The sequence below is a fragment of the Dermacentor andersoni genome, chromosome 10 (genome assembly GCF_023375885.2).
Source record: "Dermacentor andersoni chromosome 10, qqDerAnde1_hic_scaffold, whole genome shotgun sequence".
Classification (NCBI taxonomy): Eukaryota; Metazoa; Arthropoda; class Arachnida; order Ixodida; family Ixodidae; genus Dermacentor; species Dermacentor andersoni.
The window spans coordinates 111632081-111649673 of NC_092823.1; positions in this window are offsets into that span (position 1 = coordinate 111632081).

Consider the following 17593-nt stretch of genomic DNA (forward strand, 5'->3'; position numbering starts at 1 on the left):
ATGCGAAGGAATCGCGATTATATTGACTACGATCACGAGGCTCAGGCTCGACGAGCTTTCTTTATAACAAATATGAAAGCAAAAATGTATGTATGTATGGTTCCGTCTCTTCGATTCGAACGGTGGGGCATTCAACCTAGCGCGCCATTTCTCCTCCGTCGGTGGCCGTTGGGTCCACCGGCATTCCGTCTGACTAGCATTACGCAACCCGAATGCGTGTCCGACGCGATGCACGCCTCGGATAGATACAAGGGAAAGAGAGAAAGAGAAGTCCGGTGTCTGCGGCGCCATCTCGCGCACGAACGAGTTTCCTTCCCGGATAACACGATGCCGCAGCCGGGCGCTCCGTGGATCTGGAACGGAAAAGACCCCGGCCGGTTGTACGCAGGGAGTAAAAAGCTTCCCTCTCCCTCATCCTCCTCTTCCTTTGAGAACGGAGTGCGTACGCACGTAACTGCTGGCCGCTTGTTTCCTTTTGGCCCTCAGCTCGGCCGCCTTGGCCGAGACCTACTAAAGAGTGAACGAACGGCCCATCTCGGAACGGGGAGAGGCTCTCAGCAAGCGTGGATCAGCAATTCGCGCGGCGATCCCGCGTTGTCTGGCTCAGTTGCGTTATGTAGTGAGCTGAAACAACATAAACAGGATTACTGAATCTGTTGCTACAGTCGTTGTTGTTGCTGTGCTCTGAACTGGTGGCTATTAACCACTAAGGGACATCGACTTAGACTTAGAAAAGATGATGATGATAACTCATGGAGCTTACGGCACAAGGGCTACTATGGCCATAAAGCAGCAAAACAGCTAGTGGTGGCTGGTCGGTTCAGGAAAGCGACAATAAACACAAAATGCCCGCATTAAAGAGGAATAAGGACTCTGCTTTACAGTTCCACGTTAAAAGCAAATTGGGGTACCAATGATGTCATAAGAAAGATTGCTATAGGCGAAATGGATATGTCTGATGATTAAAATTACTACATTAGTGGTGACGAAGGAGCCCTCATTGGCCCTTGCAATGGCAAGGATAGCGTGGCTCAGTGCAAATGAAATGTTTTTGAGCTACCTCATTTGCTTTTTCATCCATGAGGCAAGTGTGGGTTAAGTCAGATGCTGAAACCAGACTTAAAAACTCACCAGCCTTCAGAAAGTAAAAAACGTGTTCAAAGGAAACCGAGGCGAGTGAGATAGAAACACAGATCAAAGCAATGCTATGTGTGACTCGTAGAGGGTACTAAAACGTGGCATCTTCTCTCGCTACGATTTGCGGCATTCAATTACGGCATGCAAAATAGTGAACCGGTGACTCCACCGACGGCATATAAGCGGATCAGTCGAAGGAAGGAGGTGTGAGTGTGTGCCGTAAGTATTTCCAATTCTCAAGCGGCTGAACATCACTGCCTTGTGTCGCTAGCGGAAAAGGGTGTATTCTGAGATTATTTGTGGTTGCATTGTGTGGCGCGTATTATTGACCAGGGTATTCCATTCCTTCCGCCAGTGCTTCCGCTAATTCGTGCGCCCTAGTGCACGATTGGTTCGGTGTGGAACAAAGGGCAACGCAACCGGGCTATTGATATCGAGTGATCCAGCAATGGAAACGGTTTCCTCATTCCCAGCGATACTACAGTTCCCAGGAGCCAACATATGGCTACATCAAGTTTGTATTTGTATGCTGTAAAATAATCTTTGGCAGGGGAGTTTAGCAATTATGACGTGTTTGACATGTGCGCAGCGTCCGCACAAAACTCAGGGAGTGACTGAACCCAACTGATTTGGGTATGCGTTTCTTTGCATGTGTGTCCCAGCCGTGCTTAAGCTTATGCCGAAGTTGTGAATACACTTGCGCAATCATATAAGCTGTGAGGGTGACAAAACTATTTTCTTACTGCAGCCGCAACAAAAAAGACGCTTTTAGGTTTCTACGGATCGACTCAAACATCCTTAAAGTTGTAATTGTGTTTAAGGGCCACAAAGTGCTGTGCGAGTGCTGCTTTTGGTGCAAGATTCGCGTCTACTGGAAAAAATGATGCATCGCACCGCATGGGGAAAATTTTTCACGGCAGTGCGAGTCGTCACACGCTCTTACAGAATGTTTCGGGCATAGGTATACGATGGTCGGAGCATAGGTTTGAGATTACTACTGAGAAAGTCACTATGGTGATGGGCGTTCAGCAAATAGGGCGGTGGCAGATTTATTTTCAATATTTTTTCAGGGTTGTACAGAAGAAAAGAAAACCTTGAGGGCATACATCAGACTGCTATGCTTTCTCTGGTGTGCTAAAGACCACTAATTGAATTCTGCGTGAAGGCTTTCCACAGGGCTTGTCCGGAAAACACCAGTGGTGAACCTGGGCTCTTGTGAAGTGCAGTGTCTAGATTTAAAGGATTGTTCTAGATGCTGTCTGGTAGACTACGCAAGCGTATTCTATTTGCAGTAGAATGAACTTGTTATACAGAGAAAGGGGGCACTTTTTTTCTATCTCCAGGACCGATGAGAGAGAACATACAGATGGTTCATTGCTTTGATGCATCTATTTTTGGCTTCCACAATGTGCTGTATATAAGTTAGATTTGGTCAAAGATGACACCAAAGAATTTCTGTTTCGCTATAGCTAGGTTATGAGCATTCATAATAATACTACGATCTGCATGCACGTCTCCTACTTTTGAAAACAACACATATCTGGACCTTACGGCATTTAACTTTATTTCATTTTAGTCTGCCTATTTCGACAAACGTTCCCACCCTACTGAATTGCAAGTTCGCAGGTCACTAAATTAGTTGATTTGAAATTGATCTGTAGGTCATCAATGTACACTGCCCAAGATAATGTTCGAGGCAGTGCAGTACGGAAAGAGTTCGTTTTTTTTCTATAAGTGTTATACAGTTCCGCACTCTACCTTGCAGCACGCAGTTTTCTTGGAAGTTCGCGACAGTGCATTTTGGACCCCAACGCGAAATGTTTGTTTAGAAAGGTAGCTTTTGAAGACGTTATAGGTACTTCCACAGATTCCAAACACGCACAGGTCTTGCAGGATACCATCGTGCCAGTTAGTATCATATGCTTTTTTTCTGTGGTAAAAATGCGGACAGGTGTAGTGTTGTTTACGTACAAGAACGTCTCTGATGTGCAATTATAGAACGACAAAGTTCTCTGTTGTTGATCTCCCTGTCAGAAAGCCATAACGAGATTGTTCAAGAAAGCCAATATACTCAAGGAATGACATAAGATGACGGTTAATCTTTCTTTAAATGAGTTTACTTAACTAGCGCGTCAGTATTATTGGTATATAATTTGTTTTGACTAATGGACCATTACATTGCTTGAGTATTGGAATGATAATGGCTTAGATTCAGGTACAAGGAAGGTGACCATTTCAGAAAATTTTATTGAACAGACCAAGTATGCATTCAAGGGTTTCTTTCAATACATGATTTCTTTCTTTCATTAAGTGATTACGTGAGGTCCTGTTGCCGAGCTTTTACAAGCATTAAGGCCCAATCGAATATCGTGAAGTGCCACTTATACTGCTCTGCTGAATTCTGATGAAGCGAATTGGTTTTCATTCAGCAGTATGTTTGTGTTCACGAAACGTTTTTGGAATAGTGTTGCGGGCTAGACACTAACTCAACATGTGCACCATGTGTATCGAATTGCTCTTGTAGTGCGTTGCCCACCACTTTCGGAAAGTCTATGGGGCTGGGGGCTTGCCCTTTTAACTCACGCACCCTGCTGCATATCTTGTCGCCTGTGTAGGACGAGCTCATGGACGAAGCGTATCTGGACTATTCCACCGCATACGTCTACCATGTGCTTTGCATCGTTTAAAAGCTCTTACATTTTCAAGGTTGAGAGCCTTGAAAATAACTTCCGGGTCTTATTCTGCTATTTTAGCGCCATTTTGCATTCGTCGTCCCGCCATGGTTTCGCTTTGGTTCGAGCGCTTGTATATTGAGGGGTGGTTTCGCATGCGGCGTTAGATGTATGGTATGTTAGGTATGTAGTCATTTCCTCTATTCTGAGACGTATTCATTTAGGTGCCAGGGCGGAAAGCTGCTTGAATTTATCGCCGTTTGCACGACGTAGGCACCTTCGCTTCGGTACTTCTCAGTTGTCTTTAGTAGCACGATCATTTGTAGGAAATGATCGCTTTCATGTGAGTTCTTAATCACTTGCCGATGCATGTTGTGGAATTGAAAAAGTGTCTGTTGTGCGTATAGCTGAAAAAGTGGGCTCCGTTGTATTAAATGGCAATGTACTAAATATTATCAGAAAATTATCAAGAAGGTTGCCTCGTCTGCCCATGTTCTTGTGAGAACATCGTCGCCGGTTTCATGAATGACGAGAGATTTAGCAACGAACTGTGTGTTTCTTTTTCTTTCTCAAGTTCTTCGCTGTGGACCGCCTTCAGTGGCCGATATCTTTTCTTTAATTTCGATGAATGATGCATATTGCATGTACGAGTTCGTGGGTGCCGTCACAAAGTCGGCTGGTGTTGGCCCCCATATCCTCGGCAAAGTCCCGAGGCTCTCAGCCTGGCAGGCAGGCAGATGAGCCGTCAGTCGAGGCTTGACCACGGTGCTGACCACCTCCGTGGGTGGTTTCTGACCTTCCGCCTTTAAACATATCACCATGGTGCGGATCACGACTCTGGTAAGGGAATTAGGGATCCCAGGTGGCCCCAAACACCAACACCTTGATAACTAAATATACCCCCTGCGGGGCAATGTGACAGACGCAAGAAATTGAGTGACGTAACCTGAATTGCAATGTATTAAAATAGTAAGGATACAGAGTCAGACTTAACAGAGAAATTGCTTGGAATCAACAATAACTTTTAGGATGGGGCACAGGCATTAAGTGCACCCAAGAGCCGAAACTTCAGATAAAGAAAAAGAGCGGCGACCATCAGATTCATAAATGTCAGAGTGCAGTGTTCACCTTACAAGTGTAATATTGTGCTATGCTGGTCAGTGGAGTGTTTAAACACTCGAAAGCAGGGCTGCTTGAAATGCAGCCCGCGAACATGGATGAAACCACAACATAGCACAAATACTGAAACTAGAAACATTTTCGGAAAACGCTATCAGAGAATCGTGCTAAATATACATTAACGTTCCACTTATTTACCCACTCCCTACCTAAAAAAAGAGGAAGATTGAAAAATAAGATAGCTTCCTCGCGTACAATGTTAGTAGACGAAACTGAAGGCTGGGCCAGTTCACAGGAATCCTTAGAGCAGACTATACTGGCACGTACAACTAACATAGCCTTGATGCTTTACATATTCTGAAGCTTTAGTATAAAAATGGGCTGGAATCACGACAATTATTTGCGGACCCAGTTCCCACCTGAAACTAACACTACCTGGTTTAAAGTTTAGTCTATGTGGAACTATCATTTCAACACGGGGACTTCAATACAAGCTCACACATCGAAACATTGGCTATGGAGATTTCTTGTTACAGCTATTTTGTGCTCATAAAGTTTGTAATTATCTGCGAATCTGTCTTAGTTGCCAGATATACCGTCAAACACAGTCTTAAACTGTACTTTCACATGAACTTCGAGAGCAAAATTTAGGAGCTTAAATGTCCGGGGGTGGGGGGGGTGAAGGGAGTGGATCTTTGAATATGGCTTTCTGCTGCTAAATATGTGATCGTGATATTGCGCCAGGGGCGTATTGCAATGAATCAGGAAACCAAAAATACTGGTTTAATTACAGATGTGGGACAACAAAGACCGCCATCATATACGCGCCATCATTGTCCTCTGTAAAGCTCGGGGTCATCAAATCTGCAAGGTTATTAAAGATTGCAGCTCCACGAAGAGGGTAAGGGGACTTCCGAATCGGCATTTAGATGTATCGCCGCGCCCGGCCGGATTGCGACCCTGACATCAATGGATGGATGGATGGATGGATGGATGGATACAACTTTCTTGTACGTACGGCAAGGTTTAACGCGACCCGGGCTCAGGTCTCCCACGGAGGAACGTCAAGGCCCTGCCTCAACACCGCCTCACGGGCTTGCTGGACTGCCCACATCTAGATTCCGAGGTCTGAGCTGCGCAGAGCGGCGGCCCACCTCGCCAACAGGGTCTCCGGAGTAACTGCCATCCTTCCTAGAACTACATTGCACTCCCACAGCATGTGTTTGAGTGCTGCTGGTCCTTCCTGGCAGAATTTGCACGTGTCGTCCTGATGCTTATCTGGGAAGATACGTTTGAGACGGAATGGATTAGGGAACGTGTTTGTCTGGAGTTGTCGCCAGGCGACGGCCTGCTTCCTGTTCAATTTGGGACTCGGCGGTGGGTATATCCTTCTGGCGTTCAAATATGCACTGGTGATGTCGTTGTATCTGGTGAGCCTGTCCCGTTCTGCTCGAGAAGCGTTCGCTATCGTGCGAGAGGCGTTGCCCTGACATCAATGTGCACAGAAATAATCCCATTTCACCGAAAACCTCGCTTAGGCGTAGATATATGCACCTATATTCGCTGTCCACTCGATCCTCTCTCGGACAACTACGGCGACATTTTCAAAATTTTCACATCTTTCCTTTCTCCCAGGACACTCAGAGCCATACCCAGAGCCATACACGACGCCAGCAAGGGGTCGCTAGCTAAGGGAATCCGCTTTCATATCACCGCTTTAAGGCCGGTATAAGCACCTAGCGTAAAGAGTGCGTTGACTTTCCCCGAGGAATGTGCGCGCACGCATGCACACACACACACACACACACACGCACACAAATATACACACACGTAGGTGGACTATATAAAGTGAGCCCTCGCCACCCATTTCGCAAATGGCCGCCGGCCCATCGCGTCATGTCTGCAGGCGCCCCAGAGCTGCAGACCCCCTTTCTGAGCAGTGCGCACTGTAACGGCGAACACGGGCACAGGTGGCGCGCGCTCACACACGCGCGTACGCCGCGTGAGCGGTGCACAGGCACGCCTACATACGGCGGGTATGCACGGACACGTACTACATACATGAAATGGACGCACGAACGCGCGTCGGGCGAAGAGGAGAGGACGGAACGGATCGAGGCAGCAGCCCCGTGGCGTGTAACACGTGACCCCGCCGCGAGCGAGGCATGCTGGGAAACGGGAGCACGAGGCCCAGACGGCGGCGGCAGCGGAGACGAGCGCCGAGGCTTTCCTCTCAACGCGGGCCATCGAGGACGATCTCTCGTCGGCCGTCAGTTTTCACTGCGCGCGCATCGTTTATCTCACTCTCGACGGCGTGACGTGAGCCAAGCTCGTGTGTGAAAACGCGTGCACGATGAATTAAAGACAGACCATGTTATTACTTTCTGGGAAGCGTTGGATCTTCCGTCTCGTTGTATAATTTTAGGAGTCCCTTCAACTTTTTGAAGTCTCCTGTGAAGCCCAAACTGAAGACGCCAACACGTGCGTCTTCAATTTGGAAGCCTACTACCACAGAGTGCTCCTTCTGGAACACACTATATAGCTCCTACTATTAAGTCATGCAAATCGTCTGAATTAAAACGAAAACTGAAAGCCCATATGTTGTCACCTGTAACCACTTAGTTATGCCTTTTTTTTCCTCTTCTCCCTCGAAGCGTACACTTTGCTAACACTTACGCTACACAATTAAGTTCGGTTGGTTATGTCTCATTATCAATTTACTTTCATAATGGCGTAATAGTTGCTTCTACCTCTGTAATTAGTCGAATGTTACAATAATTATCATAGTTCTTACTTGCGCGTCTGTAAGTTATTTGTATTAGTACTGCTAAACCTAAACCAATATTAAGTTTGTTATTTTTGAAAATTATCTTACATTAATTGTTGCAACCGCTGTTTATATTTTTACTTATACGCTGTACAGGAGGTCCCATTACACTCTTTGACCCGCGGACCTCTTCCTGTATAATATTTCGTGGCACTGTGTCTTGTCTATTAATAGTAAAACCTCCTTCACCTCATTCATCCATTCATTCATATAGCTTCTACAAAAGGCAATAGATAATTCAGCGCACGTGGTCTGGCGGTGCTGCACGCAATCTGGTTCAACCAGCACGGGAACGATAGTTACTAAGTAGACTTGTCTAAAGTGTCCTTCTGGCTTAATACGACTTTGTAACTTTATAAATTGTTCATATCCTAAAAAATAATTGGTCATAATTGCTGCTAAGTTTCCCATTCATCACGCCTTTGTGCATAGCCGTTACTTTCAGCGTTTAGAAATATGTAATTTATCAAAAGGTCAGACCAATAAAGGAAGATAAAGAATTACAAATAAAGCCAGAACAGCGTCTGAAGCCAGGAGCGGAAGCTTAGACAAATCCACGGACTACCCACCAGTGCCATGGCAGCTGAATAATAACAGCGCCAGAGTTCCGATAAGTAAGGTTGAACAGGACAATCTGCGTCAACCACAGTCATCAGTTCCGCTTGTTAAAGTAGATCTCGCTTACAAGCAGATCTCGTAGAAACGGATTATAAGCCCGAACTCAGCCAGTGATCTCATGCGGCTACATTTTGTCGTAATCAGTACATGGCAAGTCCACACCTGCACACCGTAAGCCATTTTCGATTAAGTTGCACAAATGTCTACAGTGCGGGCCACCGTTGAAGCGAACACCAAATTAACACTTAGGCACTGGTTTCAGCTTAGCCTTGAAAGGAAAGACTCACCAATAACTTTTTATCCTTTAGGTCAACGTAACGCGGCATAACAATAATCATTTATTCCCATGAAGCTGACGATACCTTGAAAGTCGGTATAGAAAAATTCGCGTTCCATTTTAACATTGGACCGTAGAGCATCACGTCCAGAAGCGAGAGAAACGCTCTCTTAGTTTTCATTTCTTTTTCTTGCTTCGTTACGCTCACTTACCTAAGGAGAGACAATGGGTGAGGCTGGCGTAAAGATATGCAACGCTCACTACCTTTCTTGTGCACCTGCTATCGATAAGGCTATGTAGTGTGCCACGAAGCGAAACACGCTTCGTTAAGGTGCAGTCGCAGGCACTGTTCTATAGCGCCCTTATTACTTTATACTTTCCGCTTGGGACTCGGTTTCTTCTGCTTGGCTGTTTTCCCCGGTGAGTTAATGCATGTGTTCTACAGAGCGGGAAAAAAAAAAAAGAAAAGCTCGAGGCAGGAGTCTTTGCACGTGTGTCTTTTGTGTGCTTCTCGCATTCACGCGGGGTGGGTTGCGTTCAGTGCATGATGTGTTGCGCAGATAAAAGCTACGGAAATGTTCCAGAATAAATAGATGGTACACCAGGCAACTCGGGCCTTGAAACGACGAAAATGAAGAGATAAGGGAATGCCAATTCTTTCGGAACATCGATGACCCAATTGTTATGCATGTTTCGTATAACTCTCCGACGATGCAGCTCTTGTCTCATGTCGGGGTCATTCTGGAAACATAAGGCGCAATACTACGTGGAAAGTAAGGCTTGTTCTTGCTCTTCCACCTCTATATATAGCGTGAAGTCAATCATTACTTGATTACATGCTGGCAACTTGATATGCCTCGTTGGGCGCGTTGCCGTGTTCGCCTCTCTGGCGCTATAATACTAAATTCTGAACAGTGGTGCCCCGCGTGATGTGCTTATGAATTTTAGTTTTCTTCAACTCCCATAAATGTTTAAAAATATTCGAAATCTGCATACCCACGGAAGCCTGGTGGTAAACGCGAGATTATAATCCTAAAACTGTCATTTTGTGCCTATGCTTAATATTATGCCAGAAGGTCGACGCAACTAATTAAAATGAACGTTATTTGAATGAAGCACATCATCTGTTTAGAATACAATTTGTAGTACACACCCAGTATAGTTACTTATGTTTGCCAATTTATATTCAGCAATATATTTGTTTAATGTTTCACTGTCCCACCTTCAACACCCCCACTGGACGCCAATCCAGCCCTCTAGCGAGAACGTTTGGAGACCCCTGGCCTAGACAAATGTCACAAACTCTACGAGAAAGATTGAGAATACTAAGGAACACGGAGAGCAAGAGATCGGTTCTACAAGTGCTTATATAACATCATGGACATTTCGTCATTCTTTTTGTGCACCAAATGACGGCCCATTAAAGAATATGTCCTCCACCCGACTGCAAAACAAAGGCCTATAAAGGAAGCCCAAAGAGGATTTCTCGGACAAAAAAGTTACGCAGTTGAAGATAAATTTACCCTTGTCCGAGATTTGAACCCGAGACCTACGCGTTACCGGGGTACTCGCTCTGCCATTCGAGTTGCCTTGGAGGCTTGTAGGTCGCGTAGAGAGGGCGAGTTAATCGACAAATCAAAGCACTCGGGCACTGAACATGGTAAGCCTGTTATGCGGAAGCTTGCGAAGTGAAGGAAAGTTGATGAAAGGAAAAAGGAAACGATTGGTAAAAAGAATGGTTGAACGGTGAAAGAAAAAAAGGGTTAGAGACAGACAGACAGACACCGGAAAGTGCAAGAATTGTGCGAAGAATGCTAATCGCATTAACGATCCTTTAAAATTTATCCGGTGTTAGACGGAATCGAACTCGCGTGATACCATATCAAGCAGTCTTGTCTGTATATGTATTCACGCACGCGTCACGCACGGGCATAAATTGCGGCCGCGTCACTAGATGGCGAAGCGTGTCCAGCGGGAAGAGCGAGAGGGAGGAGTCCGGCTGCAGACACGCCTCACGCATGACGAATTTCGGCCTTCGCAATACGATGAGTCTATACATTTCTGTAATGCCAATCGCATTATCATCGACATTCGTGGTGAGCTGAGTGCGCTGCCGGAACTTCATTTTATAGAAAGAAGTATCACAGTTCTTGACGTTACTGACACACAATGTCAGCAAACACTATTCTGTGTCATGACGACGCAAGAATATCAATGCCACCAGGTCCAGCCTTAGAGACTAAATTTAGCATCAAACTCGAATATTTATTACGAGTTTCCCGACGTTCGTGCTGGTAAAAGTGTAAAACCTTTGCCGGCGGGAAACGTCCGGTAGAGGTTTTACGACTCTGACTTTATGCGTCAATGCTTCTTTACAGTATTGTAGTGCCACGCCTTGCGAACCTGAATCTCCTTGTGGCCAACGCTATGCTCCTCGTCTACTTCCTACTTTCGTTTTATTTGATTTGTAGCATATAACGCGCCAAGGCAGCCTGATGGCGTCAGAAAGCGCCATGCAGGAGACTCTCGAATAACTTACACAATTAGGCCTCCTTGGAAACTACAGTTAAATGTAAAAAATGGCATCGTTGTTCTAAAGGCAGCACACCCTTTGGCACATATTGACCAACGCAAAAACAGGCAAGCACGTGTTCAATCACGTGTTCGTCCTTCTATCAAACAGCTCGCTGCCTTTCAAACAATAATGGCCAAACCAGCTAGCCCCCCATTACCTTCTCAATTCAAACGACAAATATCTCTGCATTCTGCATTAATCGGAATAAAGCCGGCGTCTCATCCAAGCATCAAAACTACAACGACAGCTTTGTTAAGGCACTGCCGACAAAACAAGCTTTGACAAAGTGCCGTGAAAGTTTGTCCTCGCGTTTTGGTGCCGACCCACTTTTGAAGGCAGGAAGGAAGCTCACACATATCGGGTGACAGCAGGCGGCAAAGCGATTTGACTTGCGTGACTGGTCGCAATTATTTGTTGCTGAAGCCTGGAGGTTCCCTCTTTCTAACATTCTCTTTCTTACGGCGAGAACGCGTGTAGATTTCAGCTTCAGCTCTCAGGCACGTAAAGTGAAATCATTTGGAGTGAAGTTGCGAGGATACGCAGAAATTCCAGCAGCCAGCTGCATTGAAACCAGTGTGGTTAAGCTGCTACAAAGAAAGGAAAAACTAAAGAAAACTATGTATAACTGTAGGTTCTGTTGTTGAAACTGTACTCCGCATTGTTTTGCAGAGCTGCATAATGGTGAGTAATATGAGCTAAATGGCGCTACTGAAGACGTTAGTATGCTATATACTCTTGAATGCATTACGGTATAAAGATCTAAGAGTGAAAGAGTTGTACTGAAGGCAGCGACTTAAAGGGCCTCTCACCAGGCCATGCTAGTGAGATCATCACTAATGCAACTAACGGAAGCCCTTCAATCTGAGTACACACTGTTCAACGCGTGCACTGTACGCATTGAAACAAGAGCAGCCGCTATTGGAAGAGTATAACTATTACTTGCCATCGAAGCTATCTCAGTGAAGCACCTCTTGTAAGCGGTAGTGGAATGTACCAGAGAGACAATGTACCACTGAAAGCGTCAAAGAATCACACACACACAAGAAAAGCATCGCCTTCGATGACACAATTGATCGAAGCACAGCTCATTAACGACCTGCATGGCACTCCCAACAATAGCTCATCGCCGTTTTGCTTACAGGGGCAAAAAGAGAAAGAGCGAAACCCTTTGCTTCCACTAGTGCTCATATCACGCATGAACGATTGACCTCGAGCTCGAAGACGACGAAAAAAAAAAATCACTCGCTCCAGCGACGGTGACCGGGACGCTAACGGTCGCTGAACTGCCCCCACTATCGAAAGATCGCAACCCACGTGGTCTCCGTAAGCCGTGCTCCGGAAGGTTATGCGTTGCAAAGGACTCTGAACCGTCCCGGTTGCGTCCGGGCACAAGTGGTCTGACCCCTCGAGTGCAAAACGGGGTTACGCGAAGGTGCACCGTATAGGGCGCGCAAACGGGCAGTGAGATAACAAATTCTCCGCAGCCTTTAACCGACTACGCGCGTAGTATATTTATCTCCTACGTTGTAAATTACTGTGCCTAAATCTCAGGCTGGCGCGTAGTCGAAATGGGAAGCTCTTTTCTTTTGCGGGCCTCTTGGTAGCATTGAGTAAAGGGTGCTAGAACTCTTGCCCAAGAAGAATTTTCTGCCATTATTTTCCGGTGGAGCTTTCACTTTTGTGTTGACCCGAAGCTGTTCTTAAACATGCACTACAAGAAAACATTTGCTCGCGCTTTAAATATGTGCAAGGAGGAAACAGGCTGAGAGTCAACACATTTCAGGCCATTGTTCATTATAACCTGATAGCAGACCTTTCACGCGACCTCTTAATCCCACAGCCACTACGTATATTCGCGTATAACGTGACCAAATAAAACAAAATCCGCCTGAAGTGATTTGTTTGTCCAAGCACGGCTGCCGCTATGCTTACGCAGAACATGTAGAGTGAAGCCGTTCTCGCTTGGAACGTTTGATTGCGTGATTGAACGCACTAACTGTTGGCCGGTCTTTCCTATGTGCAACCGAGAAAATACTGATTATTGTTGGCTTGAAATTGGAATGTCTGATGAAATTTATTAGATGGCGTGCCGCGTGAGATCATCACAGTGAGAAGATAGTCTTACACTGCTATGAAATGTCGGCTCAAGTAAGCTTCCTACCTCAAATCGGCAATGACGCGCCCGTTCACATTATGAACGTTCTTCGTGGTTGTTCACCAGGTAAGTTCATTTACGACATTCCTGCAGGCGGCATTCGGGCTATAAGTGGATTGCGTGCATTTTGGACGACACATCAAGCTACACAACAGGAGAAGTGGCACTAATAAAAGGCACTCGTAGCGCTCGTCTTTCTGTGCACTCTTATGCGTCTCCTTCTTTTATATCACATTGTTTCAAAGTAGCAAAGTTGTTGGTGGCACTTGTCCTGTCATCTAGTATAGTAGTTTTCGTTGGTGTCGTTCCTTGCATGCGAGATGAATCCATACCACTGTTCAAACAACGTGTCCTGCTCGGTTGCGTGAATCCATCATATAAGGTTTCCCTCGAGCTTCAACGATTCTGCAACAGGTGCCTGAGGTAACACACAGCGGAGACGTCGTTGTTCAAACGGTGCCCTCTAGCTTAGTAACCTTTCCTTGCGTTCGCCGACAGCCACAGCTGTGCGGCAGTGGCCATGAACTTTGCCACGACTGCTATGCGCGGCGCTACCACACACGCTCGCTAACGTGGCCCACGCCCGCTAGGTAAACACTTGCCTTTTCGAAATGGGGTCACGACGACCGACCGCCTCTCCCGTCATCGTCTTCAGCGGGGGCAAAACCTGTACTCAGATTCGCCAACAAGCTTTGTCCGCTGCTTTTCTTTTTCCTTGCTGCTGCTTTGAGTTATGCCCAGTGAGAACCATCAAGAACCCCGGCATCAGAGGGCGGCTCTGGCGAAGTGCGTGTACCTACCCACGTAATAAAAAAAAATTGTCGATGCCGGTGGGCCTGGCAGTTATGGTCTTTATCTCCGTATCCTTGACCTCCGGGCTGTCGGCGGAGATTACTCGGTCATCGGAAGCACGTGCTCGCAATTCGTTTCATAAGCGTGGAGGGGAGGGTCCCACCGTGATGTGAAAGACGCCCGCGAGTCATAAGTTAGTTCTCACGACTGGCACATTCCGATAATTCCCGAAAAGCCAACAACAACAACTTCGAAAGTTGGACAAAATTTCACCGAAATAAGGAACTCTAGGAGTGTGCCGTAGGAACAGAGGTCGAATATGCGAAACTAGATGTCTATTGTTAGTAAAAGGTGCTTGCCAAGTGCTTTCGATAATCAATCAATCACATAGCGTTTGACTGGCACGTACCCTTACGAGCACTTGCACACGCCAAGGTTGCTCAATGGCTATGAAGTTCAGCTGTTCAGCACGAGGTAAGGGATTGGCATCCCGGTTGCGATGGCCACATTCCATTCAGGGCAAAATGCCAAAGCACTCGTGCACTTAGGTTTTCGTGCAAGTTACAGAGCCACAGGTGGTTCGAAGATGTCCTCACCTCCTAATCGCTCGTGTACTGCTTCGGGACGTTAAACGCTGGTAAATTAGCAAGGATTTATGGTCACATTCGCCCTAAGCCAAAATTAGAGATGTTTCTTGGGTCATGACGTAGTTTCAGCGCCAACCATCGCAACACGTCAGAAGTCTCCGAGAGAGCTGCCAACATAACAGATGCGTGAGTTGGGCCAAGTGCCCCAACTCACGCATCTTGATGCATACTCGTCGTCATGTTCTCGCTCGCTTTGAAGAGGTATATACATGCCAGCTTCGAAGACGCTCGGTCATTATATGTTTTCCTAAACGCCCCCATACCTGTTTGCTTCCGGGAGCGTCTCCGATATACCACGAGTGCAACAGCCATCATCAAGTTCCACAAACGAACAAATGCAGTTCCGCTACAGCCACTGGGATCTCGAGAGATAAACGGGGCATCTTTCAAACACCCTGTTGTTAGTCAAGCCAACGACGTGCTTTCCGTACGTCGAGTCTTAGTAGCAGCTTGCCCGTCATATCCCCGTACGTTTCTGAGGAATGTAGATACCTTCAACCATCGAAATAGCCAGCCGCACCCCAAGGAACGCCCGCTACAGGACGTCAAACCGTTAAGCCGGCATAAGCCACACCTGCTACGGTGCTCCGTACGGTCGCTTTGAATGGCGATGCAACGACTCGAAGAAACGGTGCACACAACGCCGAGACTCGTTTTCGCGTTCGGAGAGCCGTGTCGACGGCGGAGACGATCGGTAGTGGGCTGCCCGGCTTGTTTGCTTGTGTGTGTGTCTTTCTGGTCTGAAAAAGGCGTCGACGCAAGGACAAAAGAGGACTCGCAACGGTTCACTGCCCGTGCTTTCTTGGGGCTCCACGCATAGGATAGGCCGGCAAGCGCCATCTGCAACGACAGGTACTTAGTGCTCTGGCTTTTGTCGTGCACTTGTAACAGTTGGCTTTTGCGTTCCAAGAGCGGCTATTTGTTCGTGCCAACGGTTCAGCAGAGCAGGGAAATACTGGGGCAATGATCGTTACCTCATTTCTTACAAGTGATTCAGGGAGAGCGTACGCTTACTTGTCCACGGATCAGATGACGACATTCTGGGGTGGCGACATGCTCGCGAACTGTGTGCACCGATAAAATAAAGGTACAAAAGAAGGCCGTAGATTCATAATGGCACATAATAAACACGTGTTGATGTACTGAGAACGTGAAGTCTTCCCTGTATGCATTTTCTTGTGCGCATACGTGACATGGGTGACAACCATATGCGTGACATCTTCCGTGTTCAGCTACGGTATTTCGGGCTGATCCGAGAAGGAACGAACACCAACTCGCCTAACTTTGAATACTACTGAAAAGAAAAAAAATAAGCATCGAAGATCGATAATGTCTAATTTCGAGCCGGAACCGCAGCTTCGCTGCGTCAGTTTGACGTCACCGACCTCAAGGCCTTGTTTGTTTGTTTTTTGTATTGGGCCACTTTGGCGCTGTAAATGTTCTTGAAGCTTCTTTAGGTTGAGTATTCGAACCGTCTAGAATTTGCTGTTCTTAATCTTTACCGATGAAATTCAATAAGGACGAGCAGACGGCGCCGAAATATATGACGTCACGGTATGCTGGTGCGGGAACATAAAGGCGAAGTCACCACCCGAATTTTGTTTACGTGCTCCTGAGACTCACAAGGCCTCTTTTGAAGTAAGATGCTCCTGAAGAAAAAGTAAGAGTGGCCTTTTTCATTGCAGATGGTAACTAATACTACTGAAATATATCTTTCTTTCAACTTCCAACATTGTGCAATGTAAAAGGTTCTTCACCTGCCGGCACTGTAGAAACCTAGTCGGGTCGTTCACTTTCAAGCGAGTGACCGCAGTCGTTTCGATTTCATTTTCCCCGAAGCATCCAAATGGATCCGACAACAATGGGTCGTTCTGAGGAGCGATTCTCTGCGCCATCTCATCACATCTGGCCAGCCACACTTGTAGTGTCGCTGTGGCCATGAGTGAAAGACCTGAAACCAACGCCAGCGTAGAATAAATAAAGAGAAAAGGATATGAACGCAGCATCAAGACAACAGGACTCTCAATTCAGAATGGGAAATCTGTTTGCCTGGGTGGGCCAGGGTGCTTTCTTTGTTGTGGATTTCTTTGTACGTAGGTTTGGGAGTGATGTTCTAGCGGACCTTCTGGCAATAAAGCTTTCCGCGTTTCCTTTATTTTCTTTTTTTATGAAGCGGCCTAACGTAGCAGGGGCCGTTTGAACGACAACTACAACTGTGACGACGACATGAACAACGATAACAAATGCTAACGGTCTCCAGGACCCATTGTCTCAATCGACAGCGATCCTCGTCAGTTCAGACCGTGAAGCACACGCACACAACAAAAAAGCGTGCGTCTGCTTTTTGGTGGCGGAACCAGACATTTTCATCCAAACCGGAGCAGACAGATTGCGCCCAACCTTTATAGATCAACTCGCGTGAAAGAAGGTTTAAAAGAAACGAAACAGAAAGAAAAAAAAAAAAAAACTAAGAAAGGACCGTAGATCGAAATCGATGTGGGCCAAGAGCGATCGGCACCCACCGTGCGGCTTAATGGGCCTAATATAGGGCGAGAGGATGAGACCACCATATCATGGAGCTCGTCCGGTTCTTTATTTTTTTTTTTCTGCTAGAAGACCCGTCTTGTGTAACCCAAGGCGAGTGCCTGGCTCATCCAGCATTGCTGCACGGAGCAGACAAAATCTGGTCGGCGGGAGCAGCAGACGGCGCCACCATGCATTTGTCGAGAGATAATTGCGCTGAGCGCGTGGTTGTCACGCAACATATACTGCGA